Source organism: Crocuta crocuta, unplaced genomic scaffold (genome assembly GCF_008692635.1).
Source record: "Crocuta crocuta isolate KB4526 unplaced genomic scaffold, BGI_CrCroc_1.0 scaffold520, whole genome shotgun sequence".
Taxonomy (NCBI): Eukaryota; Metazoa; Chordata; class Mammalia; order Carnivora; family Hyaenidae; genus Crocuta; species Crocuta crocuta.
This window is the reverse complement of record NW_027532009.1, coordinates 643,570-650,392: the sequence shown is the minus strand read 5'-3', so window position 1 is coordinate 650,392 and position 6,823 is coordinate 643,570.

The following is a 6,823-nucleotide window of genomic DNA, read 5'->3' as shown; positions in this document are numbered from 1 at the left end:
TGGATAAAGAAGTTTCATATATATCAAAAAGAATGAATTTGGTATCCAATCGTGTGGATGGAGATAGAGAGTGTTATGCTATGCCAAATAAGTCAGTAAGGGGAAAATGATATACGATTCCATTCATGTAGAATTCAAGAAACAAAACAGATGGACATAGTGGAAGGGAGGAAAAAAAGAGAAAGTGAAACAAACCATAAGGAACCTTTAACTATACAGAATGCACTGAGTTACTAGAGGGGGAGGTGTGGGCTAAATGGCTAATGGGGATTAAGGAGGGCGCTTGTTATGATGCACACTGTGTGTTATATGTAAGTGAGGAATCTCTAAATTCTACACTTGAAAACAATTTTACCACATATTAACTGACTATAATTTAAATTATAACTTGAATAAATAAAATTAAGTCCTCTCCTATCATTGTAGTACTATCTATTATTTCCTTTATCTTTGCTATTAACATTTATGTATATAATGCATACATACATACATATATGCAGGCATGCAGGATGCATACATAATTGTTACATTTTGTTGCTGGATCATGCCCTTTAATATAATGTCCTTTGTCTGTTTTTACAATCTTTGCTTTATAACCAATATAAATATTGCTATTCAGCTTTCTTTTGACAGACCTTACTATGGAAGATGTTTCTCCATCCCCTTATTTAAAAAAAAATGTTTTCATAGTTTGTTTATTTTTGAGACAGAGAGAGACAGAGCATGAGTGGAGGAGGGGCAGAGAGAGAGGGAGACACAGAATCCGAAACAGGCTCAAGGCTCTGAGCTGACAGAGCCTGACTCGGGGCTCAAACCCACGAACTGAGAGATCATGACCTGAGCCAAAGTTGGACACTTAACCGACTGAGCCATCCAGGCACCCCAATCCCCTCATTTTTAATCTGCAGGTGTTTTAAGGGTTAAAATGAATCTCTTGTAGTCAGCATACAAATGACTTTTGTTTTTGTTTTTTTTTAGGTAAACTGATATTTTGTTTATTGTGTTTCTGTTTTACATCTTTAATTTAATTTGGTTTTGCTATTTTGAACATTTTAAATAGTACCCAACCGGGGGCTTCTCTTTCTCTGGGAGAGACATATAATTGTTTGAATAATGAAAAGAGACATTTGGAGACCCTGATAGGATTAAGGAAGGGTTGAGAGAGGGGAAAGTAAGCTGACTAGATAAATATAGCACTAGTTATGCTGAAAAATCACTAGTTATGCTGAAGGGCCCAAGTCAATGTCATAAAGGCATCAAACCTCCTCCTGGAATTTCTCAAGCTTGATACATCTAACCTGTATTATTTTATTCTGTGATGTAAGGTAGAATAGCATGTTTTTTCTCTTTTAAACATGTTTTGCAATAGTTACCCAACACATGTATTGAATAATTCTTCTTTGTCCACTGCTTCTCAACTATAAGACAGGCATTTATATATTTAGAACTGTCTCAGGGCTTTCTATCCTAATCCTCAGATCTGTCATTCCATTCAAAATATAATAAACTATTGACAGATTTTGCTTTATAATACACTAGTATGTAGTTAAGACCCATATCTCTTAATTGTTTTTTACCATGTTCCTCAAATTTATGAAAAAATTCATAAATTCTAATGAAAATAAGAACCCACACATCAAATGTTAAATGTTGATAACAAATTCTACTCAGGTTTTGTTTCTTTGATCATTTCCCTGGGAATTTGATAGTAGTAGTATTACACATAAGAGCTCTTAATTTCAGTTCAGTTTTTTAAAATCTAAACCTATTGTTTGCCACAACACCTCTGTAGATCCTCAACATTCTAGAGTCCAAACCTTAACTCTACAAATCCTCATTTAACAAAAGTGGGGTGATCTGTGACCACTGTCTTTTCTTACAAGTAATTTTTTACAAAAAGTTTATTGTCAAATTAGTTTCCATATAACACCCAGTGCTCATCCACTCAAGTGCCTTCCTCCATGCCCATCTGCCCCTTCTCCCCCAACACCCATAATGCTTCAGTTTGTTCTCAGCATTCAAGAGTCTCTCATGGTTTGCCTCTCTCCCCCTTCCCCACTATTTCCCCCCTTTTTCTCCCCCGCAGTCCTCCTATAAGTTCCGCCTAATCCTTCTATACGTGCAAACATATGATAAACCACATCTTCTTGATCCATTCGTCCGCTGATGGACACTTAGGCTCTTTCCATGTTTTGGCTATTGTTGAGAGTGCTGCTGTGAACATTGGGATACATGTGCTCCTATGCATCAGCACTCCTACATCCCTTGGGTAAATTCCTAGCAGTGCTATTGCTGAGTCATAGGGGAGTTCTATTGTTAATTTTTTGAGGAACCTCCACACTGTTTTCCAGAGGGGTGCACCAGTTTGCATTCCCACCAACAGTGTAGGAGGGTGCCCATTTCTCCACATCCTCTCCAGCATCTAGGGTCCTCTGATTTGCTCATTTTAGCCACTCTGACCGACATGAGGTGATATCTCAGTGTGGTTTTGATTTATACTTCCCTGATGAGGAGGGATGCTGAGCATCGTTTCATGTGTCTGTTGGCCATCTGGATGTCCTCCTCTTTGGAGAAGTGTCTGTTCATATCTTCTGCCCATTTCTTTTTTTTTTTTAAATATATATTTTTAATTATTTCTAGTAGAGAGCGAGAGAGAGAGACAGCGTGAGAAGGGGAGGGTCAGAGAGAGAGGGAGACACAGACTCTGAAATAGGCTCCAGGCTTTGAGCTGGAAGTCAGCACAGAGCCCGACGCGGGGCTCGAACCCACGAACCGCGAGATCATGACCCAAGAGAAAGTCGGATGCTTAACCGACTAAGCCACCCAGGCGCCCCTTTTCTGCCCATTTCTTTACTGGGTTGTTTGTTTTTCAGGTGTGGAGTTTGGTGAGTTCCTAATAGATTATGGATATTAACCCTTTATCTGATATGTCATTTGCAACTATCATTTCCCATTCCATCGGTTGCCTATTAGTTTTATAGATTATTTCCTTTGCCATGCAGAAACTTTTAATCTTGATGAGGTCCCAATAGTTTATTTTTGCTCTTGATTCTTTTGCTTTTGGGGTGTGTCAAGTAAGAAATTGATGCTGTGGAGGTCAAGGAGGTTGTTTCCTGTTTCTCCTCTGGGGTTTTGATGGTTTCCTGTCTCGCGTTCAGGTCCTTTATCCATTCTGAGTTTATTTTTGTGTATGGTGTGAGAAAATGATCTAGTTTCATTCTTCTGTATGTCGCTGTCCAGTTCTCCTAGCACCCATCTATTAAAGAGGTTGTCTTTTTTTCCATTGGATACTCTTTCCTGCTTTGTCAAAGATTAGTTGGCTGTATACTTTTGGGTCCAATTCTGACTTCTCAATTCTATTCCATTGGTCTATGTGTCTGTTTTTGTGCCAATACCATACTGTCTTGATGATGACGGCTTCGTCGTAGAGGCTAAAGTCTGGGATGGTAATGCCTTCTGTTTGGTTTTCTTCTTCAACATTACTTTGGCTATTCGGGGTCTTTTGTGGCTCCATACAAATTTTAGGATAGTTTGTTCTAGTTTTGAGAAGTATGCTGGTGCAATTTTGATTGGGATTTCATTGAATGTGTAGACTGCTTTGGGTAGTAAGTACATTTTAACTATATTTATTCTTCCAATCCATGCTCATGTAATGTTTTTCCATTTCTTTGTGTCTTCTTCAATTTCCTTCAGAAGTTTTCTATAGTTTTCATCATACAGATCTCTTACATCCTTGGTTTGGTTTATTCCGAGGTACTTTATGGTTTTTTTGTGCAATTGTGAATGAGATCAGTTTCTTGATTTCTCTTTCTGTTGCTTCATTGTTGGGAAAAATGTAACAGAGTTCTGTATGTTGATTTTGTACCCTGCAACTTGGCTGAAATCTTGGATCAGTTCTAGTATGCTTCTGGAGGAGTCTGCCAGGTTTTCTGTGTAGAGTATCGCGTCGTCTGCAAAAAGTGAAAGTTTGACTTCCTCTTTGCCAATTCTGATGCCTTTGATTTCCTTTTGTTGTCTGATCGCTGATGCTAGGACTTCCAGCATTATAAAAAACAACAGTGGACATCCCTGTCATCTTCCTGATCTCAGGGAGAAAGCTCTCAGTTTTTCTCCATTGAGGATGATGTTAGCTTCTCATAGATGACTTTTATGATGTTTAAGTAAGTTCCTTCTATCCCGACATTCTCCAATGTCTTTATTAAGAAGGGATGTCGTATTTTGTCCAATGCTTTTTCTGCATCTATCGACAGGATCATATGGTTTTTATCTTTTGTTGATGTGATGTAGCACAATGATTGATTTGCGAATATTGAACCAGCCCTTGATATTGAACCAGGAATGAATCCCACTTGATCTTGGTGGATCATTCTTTTTATGTGTTGTTGACTTCAATTTGTAAGTACGTTGTTGAGGGTTTTTGCCTTTGTTTTCACCAAAGATATTGGCCTTTAGTTCTCCTTTTTTGCTGGGTCTCTGTCTGGCTTGGGAATCAAAGTGATGCTGGCTTCATAAAATGAGTCCAGAAATTTTCCTTCGATTTCTATTTCTTAGAATAGTTTGAGAACAATGGGTATTAATTCTGTTTTAAATGTCTGGTAGAATTCCCCAGGGAAGCCATCTGGCTCAGGGCTCTTATTTGTGGGAGATTTCTGATAACTGTTTTGATTTCCTCACTTGTTATGGGTCTGTTCAGGATGTCTATTTCTTCTGGTGTGAATTTTGGTAGTGAGTATGTGTTTAGGAATTTGTCCATTTCTTCTAAGTTATCCAATTTCTTGGCGTATAATTTTTTATAGTATTCCCTGATAATCGCTCGTATTTCTGAGCTGTTGGTAGTAATCAGTCCGTTTTCATTCATGATTTTGTCTATTTGAGTGCTCTCTCTTTTCATTTTGGGAAGCCTGGTTAGAGATTTGTCAATTTTGTTTATCTTTTCAAAAAACCAACTCTTGGTTTCATTGATCTTTTCAACTGTTTGTATGTTTTCTATATTATGTATTTCTGCCCTGTGTTTTATTATTTCTCTTCTTCTACTGGGGTTGGGGTGCTCTTGTTGCTCTGCCTCTAATTTCTTTAGGTGAGCTGTTAGATTTTGGTCTGGCGATTTTTCTGATTTCTTGAAATAGGCCTGGAGTGCAATGTACTTTCCTCTTAGAACTGCTTTCACCACATTCCATAGGGTTTGGATTGCTGTATTTTCATTTTCATTTGCTTCCATATATTTTTTAAAATTTTTTTAAATGTTTTATTTATTTCTAGGAGAGAGAGAGAGACAGCGTGAGCAGGGGAGGGTCAGAGAGAGAGGGAGTCACAGACTGAAACAGGCTCCAGGCTCTGAGCCGGCAGTCAGCACAGAGCCCGACGCGGGGCTCGAACCCAGGAACCGCGAGATCATGACCCAAGCGAAAGTCGGACGCCCAACCGACTAAGCCACCCAGGCGCCCCTGCTTCCATATATTTTTTAATTGCTTGATTGGCCCATTCATTCTTTAGTAGGGTGTTCTTCAGCCTCCATGTTTTTGAGGTTTTCCAGACTTCTTCCTGTGATTGATATCGAGTTTCATAGCATTGTGATCTGAAAGTGTACATGGTATTATCTCAATTCTTTTATATTTATTTAAGGCTGCTTTATGTCCCAGTATGTGATCTATCTTGGTGAATGTGCCATGCACACTTGAGAAGAATGTGAATTCCATTGCCTCAGGAGGTAGAGTTCTAAATATATCTGTCAAATCCATCTGGTCCAATGTGTCATTTAAGTCCATTGTGTCTTTGTTGATTTTCTGTCTAGTTGATCTGTCCATTGCTATAAGTAGAGTATTAAAGTCCCATGCTATTAGCACGTTCTTATCGATAAGACTGTTTCTGTTTGTGATTAATTGTTTTATGTATTTTGGTGCTGCCAATATTGGGTCATAGGCATTTATAATTTTTAGCTCCTCCTGATGGATAGACCCTTTAATTATGATATAATGCTCTTCTTCCCTTGTTACTGTCTTTACTTTAAATTCCAGTTTGTCTGATATAAGTATAGCTCCTCCAGCTTTTTTTTTTTTTGACTTCCTGTAGCATGATAGGTATTTCTCCATCCCCTTACTTTCAATCTGTAAGTGTCCTCCTGTATGAATGAGTTTCTTGTAGACAGCAAATAGATAGATTTTCTTTTTTAGCCATTCTGCTACCTTATGTCTTTTGATTGGGGCACTTATTACATTTACATTCAGTGTTATTATTGAAATATATGGGTTTTAAGTTATTGTGTCATTTGTGGGATTCATCCTTGTGGTGTGTCTCTAGCATCTTGCATTCCTTGCAACATTTACCTTAGAGAGTCCTCCTCAGGATTTCTTGTAGGGCTGGTTTAGTGGTGACAAATTCAATTTTTTTTTTTTTTTGGAAAGACTTTTATCTCTTCTTCTATTTTGAATGACAGGCTTACTGTATAGAGGATTTTGGCTGCATATTTTTTCTGGTCATCGCATTGAAGATCTCCTGTCATTCCTTTCTGGCCTGCCAAGTTTCAGTAGATAGGTCTGTCACCACTCTGATAGGTTTTCCTTTGTATGTTAGGGCACTTTTCTCCCTTGCTGCTTTCAAAATTCTCTCTTTGCCCTTATATCTTGCCAGTTTCACTGTGATATGTCATGCAGAAGATCGATTCAAATTAGTCTGAGGGGAGTTCTCTGTGCCTCTTGAATTTCAGCGTCTACTTCCCTCCCCAGGTTGGGGAAGTTCTCTGCTGTAATTTGTTCTAGGACTCCTTCAGCACCTTTCCCTCTCTCTTCCTCTTCTGGGATTCCTATGATACGGATATTGTTCTGTT